The sequence below is a fragment of the Chelonia mydas genome, chromosome 6, assembly GCF_015237465.2.
Source record: "Chelonia mydas isolate rCheMyd1 chromosome 6, rCheMyd1.pri.v2, whole genome shotgun sequence".
Lineage (NCBI taxonomy): Eukaryota > Metazoa > Chordata > Testudines > Cheloniidae > Chelonia > Chelonia mydas.
The window spans coordinates 124,833,824-124,859,705 of record NC_051246.2 but is presented as its reverse complement, the minus strand read 5'-3'; positions in this window follow the sequence as shown (position 1 = coordinate 124,859,705).

The following is a 25,882-nucleotide window of genomic DNA, read 5'->3' as shown; positions in this document are numbered from 1 at the left end:
AGGGTGTACACTCCCCCTGACCTCCCCCATTCCCTCACCAGTGGTCAACTAGTTACAGGCGGTGTTACCAACTTAGTCATTTTCCAACACCCGACCCCCATAAATTCAAACACAACCTCCCATTTCAATTCCTGGAGAAAACACTAGCATGGTTACCAGTTTAGCAGCCTCCGCCATGAAGGACCTGCACAGGATTTGGAGCCAGAAGAAGGTGAAATCCTATACAAAAGTACAGATTTATCAAACCTGTGTATTTCCGATCCTCTGATACGGATCTGAAACGTGGACGGTGCTTGAACAAGACATTGGCGCCTGGAGGCATTTCAGAGGCATTGCCAGTGGTGACCACTGGGCATACGGTGGCTTGATTTTTATCAGTAACAGGGATTGTATGATGGGGTATACAAATCCTGCACTGGCGTAGAAGGGGTTAAAGGACAGCGCTGGGATCAGGTAGCCCTGCCCCTCCAGCCCTGCAGAGCATGGAGACAGGGTTGAAAAGGGAGCAACCCAGCTCAGAATGGGGGGAGCTGGGGGAGGAGCACAGACCTACCCTGAAGGCTCCTGAAGGAACAGGATTGTAAGCGGAGCCCAGCCGGAGGCAGCAGTTTTAGTTTTCATTTTCTTTTGTCATTGTCTGGAACCAGAAGCAGGGGGAAGGAAGCAGTGGTAGGAAGCGACCCAGGGAAGGTAGCTCAGAGGGCCCCTCCCGGGGGCCAAACACTGCTGACCTTCCCAGGGCCCTGGGTCAGAGCCAGGGCACAAAGTACGTCACTCCCGGGCATTAGCTGTCCCCAAGAGTAGGCAAGATCTCTTTGGAGATCAGGAGTGGGCGAGTCCGGGCTCCCCTACCCCTGCCCCACGACCGAATGGACGCTAACCGCTAGGCTCCTCAGCCCATTCCATTACAGATGTATTATCGAGACATGACCTCAAGAGGACTGAAGTTGTCATCGGTCACCGCCGGTGAGCAATTTTGGCCACATAGCCTGTCTCGGAGATAAAGTCCCTGCACCTTGAGCCCTGAAGATTGGAGTTGAGGTCAGGAGGGGACATTGCTCGGTCACTGACTGGATGTGGCCACATGGTTGTCCTCGATTAACCGAGCAGCACCAGACCAATAATAACCCCATAGAGCTTTCAGGTGCCTGGAATAAAGCCGCACACTGTGGCCACGAATGCTCGGTGCTACAGACCCCTGCTGTGTAAGTGTACCGTCGTTGTTTTGAAAAGTCTGGCCTGCTGTCACGGCAAAGGCTGCCTGAGAGCATTGTGCCCTGAAGGGGGAGGGAACAAACCTCCTGCAGAAATCGGGCGCGGCTGAACTCGCGACAGGCATAGAGAGAGGCAGAGGCCCAGTTTCAGAGCCATGGAGGCTGTCGGCCGGCCCATAGGCGCCAACTGCTGCTCCCGCCAGTGGGTGCTCGACCCCGCCTCTGCCCTTGGCCCCACCCCAACTCCACCCCTCCATGAAGCCCCGCCCCTGCCCCGTCCCATTCCAACCCCTTCCCCAAAGTTCCCGCCCCAACTCCGCCCCCTCCATGCCCCTATTCCGACTCCTTCCCCAAATCCCCACCCCAGCCCCGCCTCTTCCCTGCCTCCTCCCCATAGCATGCCACATTCCTGCTCCTCCCCCGCCCCCCCCCCCGGAGCAGCCAAACAGCTGTTTGGTGGCGGCCGGGCAGGAAGCTCTGGAAGGTAGGCAGAGGAGCCGGGACACGGCGTGCTCAGGGGCGGAGGTGGTGGAGGAGGTGTGGGGGAGGGGAGCTTGGGTGCCGGTGGATGCAGAGCACCCACTAATTTTTCCCTGTGGGTGCTCCAGCCCCGGAACACCCACGGAGTTGGCGCCTATGGGCCTGCCCCTGTGGAACTGTGTGGACCATTGGGGTCTGGCACACTAAAAGGGTCACTCCCAAGGAACTGGTTACAGGCTGGGGCATAGACCAGATCCCGTGAATCCATGACACAGCCTCTAGAAGAGGAGTGAAAAGAACTATGTTTAAGAATCCTGAAACACAACGAGAAATAAGTAAAGCTACTGTACCAAACTCTCACCTCCGAAATAGTAAAATAAAAAAATTTAAATACCCAAAAATTGCTGCAAATTTAAGCAAAACTTCCTAGTTTATAGATAAACAATTTTTTATTACTACAAGGAATATGCTGCATCTGAGACAGATTAGCTGCTTTTCATGTTCTCTAGCATAGTATACATTGCACATGCTAATTCTTTCCTTCTTTTTCATTGGAAGTTTCTTTTGTTATGGATTGCATCATAGGTTATTTTGTTCCAGTTATAGACTCTCACCTGTGCTGGCCACTGATGCAAACATGTTAAATTCTTTGCTGGGAAACTGGATCATCAGCTGCAATTAACCGCTGCCTGGATTCTGCAGCAAATAAATACAGATTTAGGGTACTGTACCATATTCCATGACAGTGTTTTTGGCAATTTTCTGAAAGCTAGAACAATAATCAATAATTAATACATGCAACTTTCCAGTACAATGAAATAAGCCTGAGTTTACTTTTCCCATAGGTATGAAAGCACTTTTCCTGCCACCACTGGCTCCTTTAGTTGATTGTAGTGATATTTAATTTCCAGAAGCACCTATGTCCTATTTTCAAAAGAGATTTAGACGTTTATCAGCCATAAACTGTCACTTTTGAAAATGGGACTTACACTCGTAAATAATTAAGCTGCTTTGGAAAATGTTATCCTTAGACTAATTTCCATCAGCTGTTGAAGGTCTACTACTGATTGGTCAGTATGGGTATTGCACACTAAGCCTGGGGTCTGACTCAGGTTTAAACCCAATCCCTCCTTCCATCCACACACAAATTAGTTTTACTCAGGTCAACAAGCATGCAGGAGCCATGCCCTAGGACCCTGCTGGTGGGGGGCAGGGGTCAGAACCCAGGTCCCATTGTGACTGGGGTCCAAGCCCTGTCATTTTGCAATGTGGACACTAATCAAGCCACAGAGCTGAATCACAAGGTCCATGTGGTGCAATGTGGACAGTTTAGCACAGCTATGAGACCCAGATCCATCAATTATGAGATCAGGTTTACAATGAAGCATGGACACTCAAGCATGGGATTGGAAACACTCAACCCCCAAAGCCGGGTCCCATAGGCACGGGCTTAGTGTGCAGTGTAGACATACCCTAAATGGTTTCATAAGGCAGCTGGAGATTGTCCTCTCTGGTGAATGCTCTTAAGATTTCATTTTACAGATGCAAGAATTTCATAATCTTTCAGTGATATTTCTTCTAGCAGTGGTAGCTCCTCTTGAAATAGGTGACATTGTTTGGCCTGAGCCACTGGGTCACTCATGCTTTGGGTTTGAAGTCGCTTTCAACAGGGCTGCTTCTGGCCAGGTTCTTTCAACCTGCGTTGTTGGAATAGAAAGTGGTGCCTCAAGGAGGTTCACATGAAGGATGTAATACTGTCTTTAATATTAGCTTCAGCACTTACTGAGGGTTAGAGTTTATATGTTACCCTATATTAAACAATACTCACTTCTATGCTAACAGAGCATTGCAATATTGTCCCCTTAGCTTAATACATCCAGGTATTATTATTAGACATGTTCAAAAAATCTGGGCCCAGATCTAATTATGTCTCCACCTATCAAGTACTTCCTGTTTGTCAGTCAACAATCCCATATCTCACAAGGTCATTGTGATTCCTTTAAAGCACGGAGCAGCATTCGGGTATTACCTGACATCAGCAGCAGCTGGCAATCTCTAAAGTTTCTCATACCTATAGGTCAGCACTAAATACCCCAAAACAGTCCAAAATTTCACAGTTAAGTACCTTTGCTTTCCTGAATTAAGAGTTCTGGAAAGCCATCCTTAAATGCATCAGTAGGCTAACCTGATTATTTTGTTTAAATCAAAGATCTATTGTCACGCATATTCTGCTCTCCATGACTGTTGGATTTAGTCTTGTAGCATTATCCAAATGCAGTGGAAACTGTAGGTGCTCAGCATTTCTCTGAGATGAGGCCATTTATTTACCTACCTAACTATGGATTTAGCTGCCTAATTTTCAGCACCCCCATTTGAAACTGTTGGCTAAAAAGCACCATTTTTCTGTCTCAAACACATTATACGAACCCATGGAGTCAGAACACTTCATCAAGTTCCTTCCTTAAGTTTCCATGGTGTGTTAGGTTTATCAGTGATTTTGCATTGTCTTTTTGTTTGCTTCCGGAGATGGCAGGGTGTCCACAGATTGCACGATCTTGCAGTGGAAGTCTTTTTTATAGTTCATTTTCTGAAATCATTTCAAATGCTTCACCACCATTTCTTTGGGGGTTTTTTGTCCAACTTCAAACATTGTTTTGTGGCGCTCATCAAATTTGCTTTTGCATATGTATCTAATTGAAAGGTTACAGTGGGTTAACCTCTACGCCTACCACCCAAGATGAGGTGTAGGAATTCTACTATTGTGGTATTTGGAACTCTGAATAATTGCAGGGGAAAATATTATTTGTAAAGCAAGGACGAGAACCAGTGAATGGTGTTGGTAATTGTTTATATACCTCATCGGAGACACAGCACTTTTTCTTGCTGAGAGCACAAACTTCTTCCTTTGCTATCCCCCACTTGGCGTGCAAAAAACCAGACCATTAAAATCAGTACCTCCAGCTTCATCCTACAACCTCCTAGACTGGACTTGCAGAGAACCTTCTCTGCCCGTTGCCAACACTCTGGGCCTGATTTGTAAAGGTCCTTCCTTATGTTTGCATTCTCCCTTGCTCTTCTCTGCGCGTGTAGTTAATGTTCCTCTCATCCTGAGCCTACCCATGCTCTACCCTCTTCCACCCGCTGCATGTTGCTGCTCGGGGGCCCCCTACAATTGGGGGAGGGATAGCTCAGTGGCTTGAGCATTGGCCTGCTAAACCCAGGGTTGTGAGTTCAATCCTTGAGGGGGCCATTTAGGGATCTGGGGATTTAGTTGGGGATTGGTCCTGCTTTGAGCAGGGGTAGATGACCTCCTGAAGTCTCTTCCAACCCTGATATTCTATGATACAGCATGTAGGGTCCCCTACAATTGCACTGCACTGCATTGGTCCCTCTGCATCCATCCTCCTGGAGCAGCAGAATTGCACGGCAGAGGAGAGCTAGAGTGCCCCTTACCGCATTTACTGGTGCAGACAGATCTGCTGGGGCCGCAGACAGTTGCCTGCTTTGCACGTGGCACTGCCAGTCGAGAGCTTGCACGTTCTGATTGAGTTACTGGCGAGGCTAAGAATTCTCACAGTCTCTCTGGGTCACGTGGTTGCTGCACACCTGCAGTCGCTCTGCCTCGTCTATGAAACTTGCAATGAAATGAAATCATTTTACAACGCTCCAGCTCATCGTTTCGTAGTTTATTTCCAGAAATAGGTGATTAATAAGCACTGGTGATTAACTAATCACCTGGACCCTTTTGCTTTAAAAAACAACAACCAAGAATGGCTCTGAGCTACAGGTGCACATAAAACTTGCTTAAATCGAAAGTTTGAGGAATGCCAGAAAAACAAAGGACACTTTGGCCAAATGTTCTCCAAATACCTGAAAATATAACTGAACAAAAACCATCTTTTTGGACTCAACTACGTGGATCTTAGCAGATGTGTCCAGGCTAAACAGAATACCAGGCACCTGGATCTTTTTGTATCTGATGAGAAAAAATGAACAGGGCTGCACAGGCTGGATGAACAAACTGGTCTTTTCCATCACTGACTTCTCTGATAGCTGGGAATGATTCTCAGACATTGGGAAGACAAGGCCGAACGAGTGGTGAAATTATTTATTACAAATATGGGCCCCAATCCTGCAAAGTCTTCCATGCATAGTGAACTGGGAGTCTCACTGAACTTAATAGGACCATTCCTATGCTTAGGGGTCAGCATGTGCATTTGTCTTTGCAGGATTGGTGCCAAGGCAAACGCAGCTTTAAATAGGAAAGAGACACCTTTGGAACAGAGGACGGGGAGAAGGCTTTGAGGAAATTAGAGGAGTCATTTCTAAGACTGTTTCGATGTCAAACGACACCAAGTCCTCTGAAATTGTTAGGCAAATATAAAGACAAATGAAGGAATCACATTCCACAGTTCCATATGGAAGTGGGGATGGGGGTGGAGCCAGGTTCTTAATCAGTATATATCACTGGCCTGATAACAGTCTTCAGTTATGTTAAGGCTGTTATAAAGAGGACAGTGATCGATTGTTCTTCATGCCCGCTGAAGGCAGGACAAGAAATAATCAGCTTAATCTGCAGCAAGAGTGGTTTAGGTCAGAGATTAGGAAAAAATTCCTAACGATTAGGGTAGTTAAGCTCTGGGATAAGCTTCCAAGGGAGGTTGTGGAATCCCCATCACTGGAGGTTTTTAAGAGCATGTTGGACAAACACCTGTCAGGGACGGTCTAGGTTTACTTGGCCCTGTCTTAGCACAAGAGGATGGACTAGTTGACATCTCGAGATTCCTTCCAGCCCAACATTTCTACGAGTCTACTATTTGCAAGGGAGGTGGGGGCAGGGGTAAAGACTACTTACAGGGCTTTCGCTATATTGGTATATATTTAAATTCTTTGCATTACAGGGCTCAATCCCACTCCAATGGAATCAGTGGTAAACTCTCCCCTTGACTCGAGTGGGAGTGGGAGCAGGCCCCCAATTTGTAAATATTAACCTTTTGTTGTTGTCAGATTATTTACGCTTCACCCTTATAACTCTCGCAGGCCAAATGCACACATTCCAGTTCTGGACTCTTGGCTAGGAGTTGGTGCTGCATAGATTTACTCCTGTTTGCCTTCCTCAAGTGGGCAGCACCACTGGCTTCAGTGGGAGTAACTGCTTGGGGAGTGGGAGCAGGTTTAGGCCGCAGGACTATAAGTTCTTTGGGACAGAGAGGGTCATTACCTAGATCAATAGTTTTCAGTGTTTTCCATACCACCACCTGTCTCCCACTTAGCAGTATGGGACAGGCAGGGTGATCATAAGCCACTAGGTTTTGACCCTCTCACCCTTCCTAGACATTTTCACAATGGGACCGGGACTTGACGGAGGCCCTCGGGCATTATTGCTATATCAATGACTCAGCCTGATCTCTGAACTCCTGAAAACAAGTGTTTATGATAGGCAAGAGTGTCATTTGCCCAGCACATCCTTGCAGAGAAGTACGGCGACGCTTGCCCCACACACGGGGCTACCCATACCAAAGGGAGCAAAGCATTCTGTTGTGTTCCCAGCACACACACAGAGAAGTTAGATAAAAACATGAAATGCTTTTGCTGGAAGGTTGCAATGTAGAATTCCGAATGATAACACACAAGAATCCCAGAACAGAGAGAGACAAAGCAGGCTGCTCCCTAACACAGAGAGGCACTATTCACCCACCTTACTGTAGGCTGGCTCTTTTCAGTCTGATTCTGATGGCATGCTTCTCTGCAGAGACCCCTAGCTACCAAGCAGGATAAGGAAGGAACTCACACGCACATATCACCACCACCATTCTGATGTGATAGCTTGCAATTTCAACCCAGTCTCAATACACTACACCTCCATGGGGTCATTAGTCTCCCACGCACAGATGAGCAAGGAGTGAGTGACAGTAGCTAAAGCATTGACACCATCCCTCAGCCAGCAAGGAGGGGGAAACCACCTGTCCCAGGAACAGGCTGATACAGATGAGTTCCCCGCAAAGCAGCAGAATGAACCTGGGGATGAATTGTTACTCTGAATCACAATCTGGGCCTGGGCCAGCTCCTGCAGCAGTTCAGTTACACGCTGCCCCTTACTCACAGCAAGTGGTAAATTCACAGTCGAATCTGCTGGAAGTCAGGCCCCAATTCCTGGCTTAAAGAGCATGGCTGGGCTGATGCTACCGTAACAAAGCACGCTGCTCCATAATACCCGCAGGGCATCTTGTTCCACTTTACCCCCTGCAAACAATTTAAAGGAAAGCAAAACAGAACACAGTGCAGCATTTGCTGTCCAGTCCAAGAGCGCTCACTTCCAGAAACCTCCCTCTGCTCATTAGAAAGCTTGACGGAGAGCCAGGGACAGACCAATGCTCTCCTTCGTCGGTGCATTAGCCAGCTCCACAACTGGGACCACAGCGCTCTTTGGACATGTAGGTCGGTCATGGGAAGGTCAGAGTTGTGCTTTGAACTGGTCTGCCAATAAGGCAAGTGGGGTTTTTGTTTTTTATTTTGTTTTAGGCGTTTTTTCACGGGGGAGGGTAGGCAGTGGAGTGAACTGCACAGCAAGGCAGATACATTGAACCTGAGCTCCGGACACTGCTGAAAATGTATTCTGCCTACACCATTTGCCACTTAAGTGCAGCTATAGAGGAGAAATGGTCTGAAAGATATTTATTTGTATTGCCCCGTCACCTAGGAGCACCCATCATGAACTATAACCCCATTGTGCTAGGGGCTGTACAAACACAGAACACAGTCCCTGCCCCCAAGAGCTTACAGTTTAAGTAAGCTTAAAAATAAATAAATATAGACCCATAGCCACACCTAAGCTTGATTACAAATGAACAGTATGGGCTAGATTCTGCCACCCTTAATCACATTAAGTAGGCCCATATTTCCAAATAGTCCCATTGAAGTCAGTGGGGTTCATTGTGGAATCACATGCTACGTGATATGAGTAAAAGGTTAGGGGGTCTATTAGAGGAGTGGGTGGGTGAGGTTCTTTGGTCTACAATGTGCAGATGCATGAATTGACTCTGAAATTAGACCCATCAACTGCCTGAGCAGCAAGACAAACAACACATAGACTAAAGCACAACTGGATGTGGTTAGCATTTCTCGAGAGCCTTTAGAGCTAAATAGATCAGAATTTCAGATACGCTGAACAGGGTGGCAGAAGTATAGAGTGAAAGAGCCTGACCAGGATGTCAGTTGCATTGGTGTAGGACCATTTTAACTCTGTTGACTTCGGCAGAGTTACACTGGTGTGAGATCAGACTAAAGTCCCGACGATCTCCAAAGGAAAAAGCTACTAGGTCATTTAGCTGATCTCCCTGCCAGAGTAGGCCTGATCCCTGGTATACATTTGGTAGTGTTTGGTTCAGCCCCAATGAACTGTGTTGAGTTTATTTGGGGAGTTTTTTAGGTAATTTCATTTTTATATTAACGGTACATAAGGAGGGGGTAGCAAGTCTACAGATCATTAGAAACCCACACAGATAATCCAAAACAAAGACAAGTTCAGAAGACTATTGTTCATTTGTACCAATGACTGGAATTACATGTTCTGGTGTTTTGTGAATGGGAACAGGTTCATTATAGACTTCAAAGGCAGTGTGTCACACATGTGCCCCCGTATCCTTTGTGCAATGTCCTCTATAAGCAACGTACATGCTCCTTTCCTTCGTCAGTGGCTGGTTTGATCATTTGCACCATTCCAGAGCTGGCTAAGCCACAATTTTCAAAAGTGGCTAGTGACTCTAGGAGCCCAGCTTGAAACACCTGACTGGGGCCTGCTTTTCAGAGAGTGGGTGCTCAGCACTTTCTGGAAAAAGCAAGCTGTTCTGGAAACATGTCGGCTGCCTGTACCAACACGAGTGATACAGACCCCAAGCAGCTCCTCTTAGATCGGCTTGAAGGCCTCTTGCACAATAGCTAAATATGCACTATGAGAACGTACCCGGTCTTGGGGGCAAGGGTGGGGAATATAACGGGCGTTACATGTACTTACATCTGGGAAAGAAGAAAATACAACAAACACCAGACAGTTACAAAATGGCTGGAGCTTGTTAGTGTCTGTCAAATTTAAAGGGCCAGTTCCAGGACAAGCGTGTGTGTTGGGTGTGCCCATACAACGGAGAAGGCCAACAGGGCTCAGACTGCTACAAAGAATGGAGCTCGTGGTGTAGGAGGTGTTTTCTGCATCCCAGGGCTATCCCCACACAGATCACCATTGGCCTAGGGCTGTACACATTACTTATTAACAACGGGTACCATTTCAAAGTCCTTACTTAGCCAGAACTCCCCTGGGCATTATGTGATTCAGTTAACTCCAACTGACTACAGTAGAGTCTTGTCTGAGTAAAAACTGGGTTTTGGAAATTCAGGCTTTAGCCCAGTAACGCTGCTTAGCTTTTGTATAACCCCCTGTAGCAGGGTGGTTACCCCGCTCCTGATATAAGAGGAGTGAGAACAGCTAGGGGAAGCTGAAGGCCAGGTGTGGCCAGCTCAGCTAGGGCCCAGCTGGCCCTGATAAGAGGGCTATGGTCCAAGAGCTGAAGGAGTCTCACTCTAGCCCTGGAGTGAGAAGGACCTGGCTGCCTGAAGGAGCAAGGGTACCTGAGGCTGAGCAGTGCTGGGGAAGGGCAAAGGAGCTGGGGAGCTCCAGCCTGGCAGAGTGAGGTCTTGGGTAAGGCCTAAGAAGGTTCTGCGGCTGCAGAGGGGCAGCCCAGGGTGAGGCAGAGGCAGCTGGTCCGACCCCCTTGCCAACGATGAGCGGCCATTATGGACTGTAGTTTGCCCCAGTGAGAGGAGGCTAGATGATGACTAGCAGTAGTCCCTGAGGCAAGGTGGGGATAGAGGGTTGGGGGTTCCCCTGGGAGGGGAGACCCAGAGTAAGGGGGTACTGCTGGGGGCAGAACCCTGAGGTAAAGGGTCACCGGGGTCCAGGAGGGACATGGGGCTAGCGGCAGGTGAGACACCAGCCTCCAGAGGGCGCTCCATCTGCTGGTGAAGAGTTAATTCCCAGACGACCAGCAGGAGGTGCCGTGGCGGTGAGTCTCGCAGCGCTACACCCCCACAGTCACAAAGAGCTGCACAATCATTAACTAGCAGCTATTTCACACACACACCCCCAGTCAGACTGCAAGGTAGCAGGAGGCAGCATGGTCTGGTGGAAGAGTGCCACTGATCTGGGAGTCCGGAGAAGTGGGTGCAATTCCTCCCTCTGCTACTCACCTGCTGTGTGGCAACAATGATCACTACTCCACACAGGCAGCCTGCTTCCCCATCCTTCATGTCTCATCTGTTTAGACCATAAGATCTTAAGGGCTAGGTCTATCTCTCACTCTATTTATGTCCAGCACCTAGCGCAATATGGTCCTGATCTCAGCCAGTGCCTGTAGGTGCTCCTGCAACAGAAATAAAAAGCAGTTAAGTAGTATTGTGCTCATTTTACAGACTAGAAACAGACACAGAGATGGCCACACTAGGAAGCCAGGATCAAACCAAGGATTACAACTCAGATATTCCCCTTTTTGTCCAAACTATTTTCACTTGATCTACTTTTTATGACCATTGGATGGACTGTCGGCATGAAGAAAGGAGGCTGAGGAGGGCTCCTCTTCTGTCAATTATCTGGGGGAAGTTCTACACCCTGGGTTATGTAGGAGACCAGACGAGATAATCACAATGGTCCCTACTGGCCTTGGAATCTATGAACCAGAAATTCCCAGACTGGGACAACTGGTGACCTGCAGAGCAATTTCTGGTGGCCCATGGAGAATTGATTGGTCACATGTTGCTGGCTCCTTCTCCGTCTTTCCAGCAGAGAGAAACAGAGCCAGTGGGTGGGAAGAGGAAATGAAGAGCAAAAGCAAGACTGTGATTAATTGTCTTCTCAAAGGTCAACACACTGACTGCACTAAAGACAGCTAAAAAGCCACCACCACTTTCCTAGGGTTTTCTTCCATGTAAACAATAGCTAGAGTCCCCAGGGGAAGTTATGGGATAGCAAACGGGAGGAATGGTGGACTATGAAACCACCATGGGGGAGGAGGTGTCCATGAGACAAGCTTCATATTAAGATGTGCTCCGCACACAGCAAAAGCTTGAGAACCCCTCTATTAAAGTATTGCTACGTTTTCCATTCTAATTCCCCACGGCCTGCTGGTTTTCAGCCTTACGCTAAACATAACTGTATTGCCATTAAAGCAACTGTGCCATGTTTAGAGGCTTGCTGCAGGACTGTCTCTGCTCCCAGTCTCGAGGCTGGTAGCTTCTAAGAAGTCCCTATCTTTAGGGTGATGCACCAGGGCGGTTTCCCCCAGTATGCTATTCCCTCTGTAACTCTTGGTATCCAGAGTAGAATACGTTACGCAGGGTAGTTCTGACTCTAAACGCGTTTTGGGTAAGGCTGCCTGCAATGAAATCCTATTTATTGACATTACACTTAGAGGTGTGCAATAAATTGAGTCCACTGTGTTCTTCCGTTTTCCAAGGCCACAGATACTTAAGCATGGTTGCCGCTCCTAGACGCAGCAGAGGAAAAAAACCCATACGTGTGTGAATGGGCACTCTGTGTTTGACTCTCCCATTCAAAACACTCCAAGGAGTAAGTAATAACAACACACAACTCAGACAAATGGGAAAGGGAGTTTTCGGAGCTTCCGCATGGCTAGCGTTATAAAGGAACCACTTCCTTGCGGTGCATCTGCACAGCTGCTTCCTTCGCGCAGTGGCTAGGTTCTGATGTGGCATTAGGAAAACAAAACCACATAGCATAACGGTGATAAATGCAGACCCCCATCCAAGGCCTTGCACAGCATCAGTGCTTGGCCTGCGACGATGGATGCCATGAATGTCTGGCTGCCGACATTATATTCCTTTCCCTCTCCTCCCCCACTTCCACAGGAGGCTCTGATACTTCCAGGGCAGATCTCCCCGGTGACCAGGTTAGCAAATGCCATCTGAGCCCCGCTCCCTACCAACTAATGTCAACAAAGAGCTGTGGTGCTCAGGGCCTTTTGAGCAAAGCCAGCTGTACAGGTCAGGTGAGCTCCTCTCTTGCTCCTTCTCTCCTCCTGCCTGCAATCCCAGCTTCTTCTCATTGGCCAGCTCACTGTCTCTTCATCTGCCCAGACCCAGACCCGCCCCACTCACAATCGTCACCCCTCTCGGGAGTCCAAACCCTGAAATCCTTCCTGGCCAAATATTCCAATTTAATGTAACCCTTCTGCCAGGTGAAGCCAGGAGCAGCCAGGGCCAGGTTCAATATCTAGGGGTTCCTTTCCATCAATACAACACAGAACTGGCTCAAGCCCCCACCCAGTAACCTGGGAAATTTACACACCACCCCTGGGTGCCTGTGAGAGGCAATACTTCCCCACTCGCAAGCACAGAGTCTGAGTGTAGAAAAGAAACTTTTAGTAGAAGGAGGGAAGTAACTCGGTGTTAAGAAAACAGCGCAAACGGGGTTCATAAACATAAACCATGAGGAGAAGACCCATCCCCAAGTAGGCTGGACAGTGTCCTTTTCCCCTCAGCAATCCAAAAGCCCCCTTCACGTGCCTGACCCTTCTCTGTACCCATTCACAGTTGATGTCCTTGGTCAGTGCAGACCCAGAGTTCAGAGGTGCAGAGTTCACCTCCCACCCGGGTGGAGGTGGGGGCTAAAGAGGCACCTTATTCACTTCCCTGGTCAGGCACTCACTCGCTGTCTCTCTTTGCCAGCCATCCTGCTGGCCACTTGCCAGTTGCTCTTGCTGGCCACCTACTCCCCGTTCTCTCTGCGCCTCTCCGCCGCTGCCCTGCTGCTCACCACTTTCGTCACGCCTCTCCATTAGCCGCCCTGCTGGCCACTCATCATACTTTGCCGCCGCCGCCCTGCTGGCTGCGTGTTGCACTTCTCCGCCTCACCAGCCACTCATTCACCAGCTGACTGCCAGTCACCATCTGCTGCCACCTCTACACATCAGTCTCTCAGTGATTTCCAGCTCTGGGCAGGCAGGGCAGAAACACTGCCCCCTCTCAAGCGATTTCAGCTCTGGGCAGGCAGGGCAGAAACACAGTCTTACCACAACTGGTTTCTGTTCTGATTGAGCAATTTAACATAACAAAAGAGGCTCCTAATGAAACTTATTTAGCTCAATTCTTTGAACAGTGAGGAAGAACAGGTTGAACCAATCTTAGAAAGAACCCTTGTTGAGGGTATCCAACCTCATAGCTGAGGTCCTATTTTCACAGGGCTCTGACATTTGAGCCCTTGGCTTACCGAGGTTCTCTCAACTAAGGGTGACCCCCTCACAGTCCTGTTTTTCTGTATTCCCACAATAATTACAACATTGATAATCATATTTCACTACCTCTGCATTTAGTACTAAGGTGATTTGTACCAAACCCCAGCCAAGTTGATCACTTTGACACCGTAATATCTGCTAAATATGTAAGCAGAGTAGGTGCAAACTGTATTTACATAAACACACCCAAGTCTCTCCCCCTCCCAGTTAGCTGGCAGGAAAGCTTTCATTCAGACCCTGCTTACATTAAAAATATCAGCCAACCCTTTGGGTTAATTCCTGGTGGTGCTTGTACTTTCCCGTGACCATCTCTCAGGTTGGCTAGCGCTCCCTACAGTACCTCAACAGGCTGCTATGCACAAGGGCCCTTGCTCGCGTCAGAAGAGCATGAACCATTAAAACTCATGCAGGAAATTGCACTTCGAGAGCCGTGGGCAATACGCAAGTGACCGTCTCCTGCAGCTACACCCGCTGGTAGGCCGTTGACTGATAGCACAGGAGAGAGGTTTGCAAGAAGGGGAGCCACTCACCCAGAGCATCCACCTGGCCCCAGCCATGAGAACAGTCACGAAAACAAACTTCTGGGATATTCTGATGACATAATGTGTGGGCAGGGGGACCGGCCGGGAGGTAAAACAACAGTCACTTTGTTTACTCGTCTTCCAAGAATTGTGCTGCTCTCTCTCCAGCGTGCTCCATCAGGGTAGTTCCCACACACACACACACACACTGTTTTTCAGTGACCCCGCAGGGTTGGTACTGGCTGGATCATGTGCTGGGCCCTGACCTCTGTGGCTTCTCCATTGCCGATGTGCTGCCTGAGGCAGCTTGCTGGCCTCTTTGCTGCCCACACGCAGTTGGGCGGCGTGTAGAGCAGAGTGGCTTGGCTTCCAGCCATGCCCCTCTTCCTCTGTGGTCATGCCTATTTTTTGATGCTGCACGCTGCCAGAGCACAGCCGCCCCGCAGTGCCAAGCATATGCCTCTGTGCTCAGGGACGGCAGAGCAGCACCCTGGGTTTTGGTGTAGCTTGCACGTGTTTCACCACTGTGTGGTGCACCTTGCACAAGTGTCTCGTTGCACAGCCATCTGAATGCTACAGCCCTCAGTGTTGCCTATTGAAGAGCTACGGGCCCATTCTCTGGTCTGTCAGGGGCTATGTTGACAAGAAGCTGGCCTAGAGCCAGCTGATCGAGCCGGGAGAGTGTCCTGTCAGCTGTTTTGAATCGTCTGTGCTGCCTTCCTGTTACCCACCTCTGGCCTATACAGCATGCCATTGGCCCCATGACCCTGTCTGACCATTTCACCCCTCTCTCTGAGTCCCACAACTAGTTCTTTCCCCTCACCTTCAAGGCTCTAAACAGCTCTGCCTTGCCTACACCTTCTCTCATTTCCTGTCATTCCACTGGCACTTGTTGCCTTCATCAGGGACTTGTTCCAAAGGGTGTTTGTGTTTTGCAGCAGACACTGCTAATATTGTTAGGGCAGAATTCACCAGGTGGCATTGTTACATCTAGTCTTCCATAGTTTTTTGTTTTGTTTAGTGTTCAAGCAAGTTTTTAGTCTTGGAAGAAATGCTTGTGTTGATTTGAGTTTGAGTTATACAAAGTTCTAGGTAGAAGGAGCTGTGCAAGTGGCAGCAGAGGTTTTTCTCTCTGCCTTGGGCTCTGATTAGAGTCAATTCTTGAAGCAGAGTTGCTCCCTGGGAAGTGGGCAGCGGTATTTGGCTGGATTCCTGGAACAAGGCATTACCCTGCATGCTGTTTGATCATCTCTGTTCTAGCACGGGTGGGTGGTGTGTGTGTAAATAAAGCAAGTTACACTTGGAATATACCCAGACTCTGCACCACTGATATCTCCTTCCCTGGAAAGCCGACCAGCAAAGCCCCAGACTTCTGCTATCACTCTGCAAAGGGGTGACACTGGTGTGTTTATATTTTAGTTATCAACATCTGAATTGTTCTGTACCATCTAACCATGTGCATTGCAAGGTTTTATGACCACATACATCAATCATGGGTACCCTCACTCTCCCACTCTCATTCCCTCTGTTTGTTACATACATCTATTCCACCTTGTCTTACATTTGATTATAAACTCTTCAGGGCAAGAACTATTCCTTATTGCGTGTTCATACAACACCTGGTACAATGGGACACTGATCCTTGAGGAACCTCTACCTACTTGTGTAATACAAATAAAAAAGAAGAAATAAAATGCAAGGTAAATTTCAGCCAGTATTTGAGTATTTAGGCCATGTGGTCCAGGGGATAAGGCACAGTAGATCTGGATTCTATTCATAGCTGTGCCATGGGGACTGGACAAGTCATTTCTACTCTCTGTGACTTTGTTGCTCCAGCTGTACAACGGAGATAATAATACCCTCCTTTGTAAAACATTTTGAAATGTATGGGTGAAAGAATTCTATAAATGCTCATGGTTATTGTACCATCAGATACCAAGCTACATAAAATGACACAACGATTAAATAGCTAAGGCCTGGTCTACACCGGGAGAGGGGGGATAACGTGAATAACATAGCTGAAGTCGATGTACTTAGATCTACTCACTGTGGTGTCTTCACTGCGGTGAGTCAACTGCTGATGCTCCCCCGTCAACGCCGCCTGCGACTCTCGCTCCGGTGGAGTACCGAAGTCGACGGGAGAGTGCTCAGCGATTGATTTATCGTGTCTAGACTAGACGCGATAAATCAACCCCCGTTGGATTGATCGCTGCCCATCAATCCAGTGGTAATGTAGACAAGCTCTTAGATTTTGGTTGTATCCATCAGAAGCCTTGTGCCTGTTATGTTTTCCCAGTAGCCTCAGTGCCACATAAGAATTTTAAGTATCTATTCTAATATAATATTAACAGTAAATCTGTCAGATAATGATCATTATGTGAATGTTTTTGCATTATATGTTCCTGCTGGCTCATCTTTTCTTCTCTGCTACTCCATTTTTTTATCTTCTTTTTTTACATGTTATGGATGGTACCTTTAAGAGAGAGCCAAATGGAATAATGTGGGCTTTTTTAGATTCATATTAGATCTACAGTGTGTCAGTGAATAATACTAACTCTTCAGCCTGCTTGCTGATAGGGGGGAAAAAAGATGTAAAACACTGGCATTTCCGCAGAAACCTTTTCAACGTTACAATAACTCAAGCAAGTGGTTAGGCGTTTACAAGACCTCGGAAAAAATTACTTCTTTTTAGTAAGTGTTAATTATATGACTAATTATATAGAAAGAAGGTTGAAACACTCTTCTACTCATAACCTGTGTGCTTACACGATGGTCCTTGCGTGACAGAGAAAACAGAGAATAAATCCTGTTTGGCCTTAGCGTCAGGAAGTGGACGCTAAACCAACCCTAACTTCAAATTTATTTATGTGGACAGCTGTAAGGAACTGTTTTCAAACTGACCAACATTTCTGCTACTTTAAAAAAAAAAAAAAAAGCACCAGCCATTCAGTAAAACACACATTTGGAACAGTCCAGGTTTTAGGAAAAAGATATAAAAGGCTACTTTGTTTATGTTCTTCATCAATGGTATGTTGGCTTTAAAAAAAAATCCCAAATAAGAAAAAAATCCATTATGTTAAACCTCTTATCTTCTCTCAGAATGGTTATGGTTATCGTAAAACACACACATTGGGCCATTTCAAAACACAGACAGGCTCAGTGTCAAACAGTCTCCAGATTACCCTTTTTTTTTTTTTAACAATTTTGTAGACATTAATAAAGTTTAGCATATTAAAGTGAGCTGCTTTGTTCCTCCTGTCAGGTTCTAATCACATCCTTCCGGGGCAATGTAAACACACAAAAACCGGTCATATCCTGCACCTTGTACTCATGCAAAACTTGCATTGACAGCCATAGAGCTTCTTTGATTTGAGTAACACCTGAAGGCCCAGTTCTCTACTCCATTACGCTGGGTTTGTACCACTGGCTTCAGTGGTGTTACACTGATGTGAAACCAGAGTCACTGAGTTAAGGGCAGCTGGTCCCGTGGTTAAGGCACTGTACTAGTATGCAGGAGATCTGGATTCAGTTTCTAAGTTTGACACAGATTTCCTCTGTGACCTTGGGTAAGTCACTTGATCTTTCCATGCCTCAGTTTCTCATCTATAAAATGGGATACGATGTACTTCTGCTGGAGCTTTTTGCTGTCCCATCTACCTATATTGTAAACCCTTCAGGTCAGTGAATGCCCAGTTCTCCAGGACAGAAAGGACTTTGTACAACACTGGGATTATCTGGGATAGTTTGGCTGTAGCCGGGTGAGTTCACAAGGATGTAACACACTTTCCTTCCCCTCTCCCTCAATCCCCACTGCCAAGAGCCTAGATTGCAGGGCTGGCTGTTTTCCAGCCACCTGGGACAGGCCTGCCATTTGAGGGCAAGGCACAGGAACTGAGCCAGTTGCAATTACAGAGCATTAGGCAGGCATGACACTGAAGAAGCACGGCCAAAAATTAGCTGGAAGCATAACAAGCCTATGGAAAAAACGAAGTCGATTTTAAGGTGTGCCATTGCTAGGTGGGATACTTTGAAGAGGTAGCAACACTGCCGCGGGCTGATCCATCACATATTCCCCAATCAGACTAAGGTTGTATAAATAGGGGCATAGCGAGCAGATCGAGGGACGTGATCGTTCCCCTCTATTCGACATTGGTGAGGCCTCATCTGGAGTACTGTGTCCAGTTCTGGGCCCCACACTACAAGAAGGACGTGGATAAATTGGAGAGAGTCCAGTGAAGGGCAACAAAATGATTAGGGGTCTGGAACACATGACTTATGAGGAGAGGCTGAGGGAACTGGGATTGTTTAGTCTGCGGAAGAGAAGAATGAGGGGGGATTTGATAGCTGCTTTCAACTACCTGAGAGGTGGTTCCAGAGAGGATGGTTCTAGACTATTCTCAGTGGTAGAAGAGGACAGGACAAGGAGTAATGGTCTCAAGTTGCAGTGGGGGAGGTTTAGGTTGGATATTAGGAAAAACTTTTTCACTAAGAGGGTGGTGAAACACTGGAATGCGTTACCTAGGGAGGTGGTAGAATCTCCTTCCTTGGAAGTTTTTAAGGTCAGGCTTGACAAAGCCTTGGCTGGGATGATTTGATTGGGGATTGGTCCTGCTTTGAGCAGGGGGTTGGACTAGATGACCTCCTGAGGTCCCTTCCAACCCTGATATTCTATGATTCTGTGATTCTATACCTGGGCAGCATACACAGGAACTTTTACCTGGGAGCTCTGGTTATCTGTTAATGGCTTCTGACAGGCACGACTCAGGTATTGTTGGATATCTATCAGGCTAGAAAAATGGGAGCCGTATAATTTCCTTAGAGCACCTCATGTTCTTAAATTGGAACCAGAGAGGCGGAAAAAGTGGATTATGGTGGAAAGAGTGTAATCATCCCATGCTAAATTCACCACCAAGCCACAAGGTAGACAATGTCGGGCTATGAGCAGCACTGCAGTCTCACAGCAAATTTACCATGGAAAGATTAGACGTTCTGGTGACATCCACTATAGCTGGTGCTGCTCTAATGTAGCTGGAGTCCTATTTGACTCAGAGTTTTCTCTAGGTCACCAGAAATCTCTTCTTGCTGCCATTGCATCTTGTATTCCTGATGGCTTTTATTCTAGCCCCAGGTCTTTTCTCCATTTAGTGTCTGTCAATACGGTCCATGTGAGTCACGTTACCAGGGTTCTACGAGCAATACTGAAGTGTTGCTCCAAAAGCACAACCAAAAGGCAAAGATTTAGGTGTCCCCCTCCCAGGGCTAAAAGCTGCAGGAGGGGACTTTTTGCTAGAAAATCTCCAGAAAGACTCCCTTGCACAGATTCCGCACATTATTCCATTCCTCCCAACCTGGGGAACAGCTCCCCACAAACCTGGAGGATCCCAGGAGATCTGCAGCAAGCCAGGGCAGTGCCCTTCCTCTGGCTGTGACCCACCCTTTCCCTGGGAACACAGCTCCAGCGAAGTCATGCTTCTACGGAATACTCCTTCCAATGGTGAGAGCTGAGGACCCCAACAAGGGCCTATAAAACCTGTATTACAGCATGCAGGTCCTTTAACTTTTCTGATTAACTACCGGGCTGAAGTGGGGGAAATGTGCATCAGCCCCAGCCCTGGCCCCCACACTTTCACTTGAGTCAACAGTGTGCCCTTATTGCCAAGAAGGCCAATGGCATTTTGGGATGTATAAGTAGGGGCATTGCCAGCAGATCGAGGGACGTGATCGTTCCCCTCTATTCGACACTGGTGAGGCCTCATCTGGAGTACGGTGTCCAGTTTTGGGCCCCACACTACAAGAAGGATGTGGAAAAATTGGAAAGAGTCCAGCGGAGGGCAACAAAAATGATTAGGGGACTGGAACACACGACTTATGAGGAGAGGCTGAGGGAACTGGGGATGTTTAGTCTACGGAAGAGAAGAATGAGGGGGGATTTGATAGCTGCTTTCAACTACCTGAAAGGGGGTTCCAAAGAGGATGGATCTAGACTATTCTCAGTGGTAGCAGATGACAGAACAAGGAGTAATGGTCTCAAGTTGCAGTGGGGGAGATTTAGGTTGGATATTAGGAAAAACTTTTTCACTAGGAGGGTGGTGAAACACTGGAATGCGTTACCTAGGGAGGTGGTGGAATCGCCTTCCTTAGAAGTTTTTAAGGTCAGGCTTGACAAAGCCCTGGCTGGGATGATTTAGTTGGGGATTGGTCCTGCTTTGAGCAGGGGGTTGGACTAGATGGCCTCCTGCGGTCCCTTCCAACCCTGATATTCTATGATTCTATGATTCCCCCAACACAGACCCTGCACTCCCATAGCCCAATCTGCTCCTGCAATTAAGCACTCGGGGCATGGAAATATGGGTTTGTGTGCACTAATGAATGGGTTGATGGGCTGGTACATGTGGATTATTTTTAATGCAGATTGTGGATTGTATTAAAGATTGCTCACCTGGTCAACTTCTGATTAATTATGTGTGAACCTCTAATTAGCACGGGGCAGAAGATACAAATACTTGGATCCTAGATTTGGAACACCCTAAAGTCCAGGGTTACCTGAATCAAGGTTTTGGGTCAATCCATGACAGCAATAGAAGCCAGAGGAGAAATTCAGCTCCTGGTGTGAGTTCCAGATCCCCTCCTTGAAAGTTTGGGATGCGGGGGAGGAGCTCTGCTCCGGCGTGTTGCTATGGCTGGTTCTCCACTCAAAAGCTGCAGAGTTAGGGTTAAGCATCCCCCAGTGCCGATCCTTTTTTTAAATTCTCTGAACCTCTGAGGTGGATATATCCCAACAGGCCCCCTTATTTTGGGAGGCCAGGGGAATTGGCGAGGTCGTCAGCGCCTCCCCTCCGCCATCTGGAAAACCTGTCTTCTGACCACTCCACTCGGTGGGCATCTGCTGGGAGCCCTGTTCTGCCCGTTCTCCTGCACCCAGCTGCTCTGCCTCTTAGAAATGTTAAAGGGCATTGGGGCCTGTGAGCCCCAGTGCCCACGGCGGGGTGAAGAAATCCTCCCCCTCCCTGCATTGGGTGAGAGCCCTCCCGTCCATACCCAGAAGGGCGACAGATGTCCCTTTACTTGGGCACAACGGTTGGGCTGCGTTTGAAGGACAGGTGACAGTGCAGTAGAGAGGGGAGTTTGCATTTTAAACCGCAGCCATTGTTTTCTATCGCTAATTAAATCTCAGTCTTGCTCGTTTTTACAGCTACTGCCCCTAAACCGTAGGGACGGACAGACAGACACAGCCTCACAAACTGCAGGCTATCCAAGGACTGCATGTTAGCATGGGACGCCGAAGCCTGGAGTAACAGAACATGGTGTTACACTTAGTGGATTTTTCAAACTCGAAAGTCCCTTTCTGGCACCTGCACGGCCCAAAAATCTCTTCAAAGGAGCCTGAGGGACAGGGGTAGAGAAAACGAACGAATTAAAATACAATGAGGGGGCAGAACGTGCTTCATCGGCACAGTGCTGGGCCAGGGGACTTCAGCATGTGCTTAAGAGCTGCGCTGAACCTGGATGGATTTAGGCATTTGCTTAGGGTTAGGCACACGCTGATGTGCTTTTCTGAACTGGGGCCTGCGTACCTTCGGCAGCCCTTGACTTCAACAGGAGTTGAGAGCACTCCGTACTCAAGGGGGGAAATTTACCCCATCCAGCAGGACAGTCCAAGACATATGCACCACTTCAGTCCCATGTAAACCCTATTTTTGGACTCCTGTGGTGTCTAGGCCTCACTTGGGGTAAATTCCACCCCAGAGCAGGCCCCAAGGTGATATCAATGTGTTATCTTTACCATGTTTCTGCATAGGTATGTGATTATTATAAGTAATAAACTCTATCCAAAAAAAGAAAAGGAGTACTTGTGGCACCTTAGAGACTAACTTCGGATGAAGTGAGCTGTAGCTCACGAAAGCTTATGCTCAAATAAATTGGTTAGTCTCTAAGGTGCCACAAGTACTCCTTTTCTTTTTGCGAATACAGACTAACACGGCTGTTACTCTGAAACTCTATCCAAGTAATCCATAGCCAAACTGTATCCATATACACCATTGATACCCAACTTATCCGTAAGATAAGGTTATAATTTGATCTTGGGACTCTGGTAACTTGTGATGGTTGGAAAGTGGGTAGGAAGGGCTGCAAAAAAGTTTCTAAGAAATGTTTTTAAATAGTTCTGTTGAAATTTCATGGAAAATTTCAACTTTCCATGGACAACCTAAAACCTAGAATGTTTAGCTTCTTGGCAAAAAGTCAACATTTTCCAAGAAAATCAGACCCTTTTGTGTAAAATGTCATTTAGTTGAAAATCCAATTTTCCGTCAAAAAACAGTTTTGATGGAAAATTTTCATCCAGCCCTAACTGTAATATATACTGCACCAACCACTCAAGGTTGGTTTTCATGGTTTGCCAGTAGCCTTTGGAACAAAACAAAACAAAAAAATCACAACACACTTCTATGTTATACTGTACCGCTGGGTATAATTTATTTTCTATGGAACAAATCCCTAGACCAGTTTAGGTGGCAGTCAGGCAAATTAGCCTCCAACAGGCACATAAACTGATTGCAAAAGAGGCCAACTGACCCCAACGAAAAAAAAGTCTTTAGAAATCTAAATCCGCTAGCATGGTGTCAGGATTTCCCATACTGTATAATTAGACGGTTACACAGAAGGTGTGAAAAACCTTCCCCGGTATAAAAAAATATAAGAAATGTAAATAGAGCCACTAAAATTAGCGTCTTGAACTTTTGAGCTGAACGGGAGGAAAAGAATTCAAATTAAAAAATGGAAGGAGCAAATTTTATTTTAAAACAGAGGAGACTAGGTCTTTCAGTGCTACCACAATATAAATAATAATAAAAGAAAAGGGTGGGGGGAGAATTTGTGTAAAACCAAAAATAACTTTTACACACCAGCAGAGTTCACAGGTAATTTTGATGGTGGGTAAAATTTCCAAAAGTTCCTAAATGACTTAGGAGCTATGCCACATTTCCAGAAGTGACTTAGGGGCCTAACTGAGGGATTTCCAACAGCACAAATGGGTGCTGGGTGCCTAACTCCCACTGGAATACAAGGGGAGTTAGGTGCCAAACTGCCATTTGTGCATTTGGAAGCTTCCCCACAAGTCTCATGGAGAGTCAATGGGACGTTGTTGCCTCAGTGGCTTAGTCCCTTTTGAAAGGGGGGTTTAAGTTCCTAAATCACTTTGTCCCGTCTGAAAATGTTAGCCTAGGCCCCAATCCTGCAAACTAGAGCACTGCAACATGACCCGAACCTGATGGCACCCAGTTGTCAGGTGGGTCAGATCAGAAAACAACCCGACCTTCTTGGGCTCGGGGCAGGTCGGCTCACCTCTGATGGCCTTCTCCTGCTCATGGGGTCTGCATGCCCCTGCTCCTGCCGACCGCAGCCATCTTGCTGTGCTGTGTGCTTTGCGGTGCGAGCGTGCTGACAAGTTGCACTGCCCAGCCCACACAGTGTAGCAGCCAGTAGGAATGGGTCACGCAGCCACCGCTACTTGTAGTCACCACGATGACCCCATGGGCAAGAGGCAGCGATGGTAACTCAGGCTTGGGGGGGGAAGGGTCAGGGCGGGGTCAGAAAATGACTTGGACCACACAACTTGTTAGAGTTAAAATTGAGACTGAGGAATCCGTTACGTACTTGGTACAGAAATTGTATTTCTTGCCGTTCCCCCCCACCCCGGTATTTATATGAATTCCAACAACACGCATCTCTGCTGAACCCAAGGATCCGATTCTGCCAGGTGCTTTCCATTGCTTACTGCTGGTGTTCCCAGAACCTCTGCAACAAGAATCCTCCATGAGCAGGGCAGGGCAGGGACCAGAGGCCATGAGCTCTGGTCAACCCACTTATGCGTGTACGCCTGTTAATCCTGCAATGGTCTCTATGCAATTCACCAAGCAGACTGGTCATGCTTGCAGAAGGGCGGAGGAGCCGTGCCTGCCATAGCTGCCAGCCAGGACACAGGAGGACCCTGACTTTGCTTTTGTGTTGGGACGCACCCACCTATTTGGGACGCACCCACCTGACATTTGCCTCTCCTTGGTTTAAACATCACTTGAATGCACTTTAAGCAGAAGACAATAAACGGTGTTAACAACACAGACTATAGGAAAACATCCCAGCCAATGTATATGGCATGATAGCTACCCAGGAGGAGCGATCTGAAAGGTAGGGCAGTAGACTGGCCTCTAGAGACCTAGGTTCTATCCCTAGCTCTGCCACTGACCTGCCGTATGATTTTGAACACAGCATGTTCCCTCTCAGTGCCTCAGTTTCTCCTCCCGCTCTTGGTCTGCATTGGCTACTTTGACTGTAGGCTCTTTAGGCCAGTGACAGTCTCTCATCATGTGCATGTACAGTACCTAACACAGCGGGGCCCTGATCTCTGTTGAGGCCTCTGGCTGCGACTGTAATACAAATAACTAACAATATGCATTACACGTGTGCCCCCTGAGAGTTGAGCTATAAAGTCTTAAAGGTATGCTCCTTAAAATGAATTAATTTGAGAGGATTTTATTTGAACATCAAAACACTTTATTGTAACAATGAGTGCACAGCTGCAGTGAAATTGCGAAAGACATTCCTTACTGCTGGCCCCAAAAAAGCTATGGCTTGATCTCCCTTGTCCACTAAGTCATGTGCACACCACTTTTGCATTCATAGAATTGCCCATGTCATCTGTTCTGCAACTACTGCAGGGCACCAGTCTGCATCTCAGAAGCCCGGTGTTGTATTCTAGCTAGGTTAAAACAAAAACAAAAAACACGAACTCATACAAGGCAAAAACTATAACTAATCTATTTCTACTGTTACGCTGTATTACATTAGCTACAAACGGCAAATGTTTACTGTTAATTAACGTTTGTTCACATGCAAAATTTGGACCTCAACGCCAGCCGGACATACCTAGACGCAGCCTAATATTATATTTCACAAAAACATTCATCCTGTCGAAATAAACATCCTCCATACAATATTAGCCTTAAAATCCCTGCGCTGTCTACACCAACAGATGTTAGTTCTCCTAGGCACTGCTCTTAAGATGTTTCCCAGGACTCAATAAAGTGAACATTTTGACTGTCACAAACTTACCCATACACTATCCCCACTAACCTACTGACTGTAAGGATCTATGGGGAAAATACACTCAATTCTTTTAGTATTCTTTGGATGAGACTTGTTAATGGATTTTAAATAAACCAACTATTATTTGTCTCTCTCATAGATTTATTATTAATCTTATTTCACCCCTACTGTAGTGTAAAGCCACCCACATTATGTCACAGTAAAAGATAAAGTCCTGTATTTAACAACTGTGAGAAACTTGTTGGCAAATGATATATGATGTTGA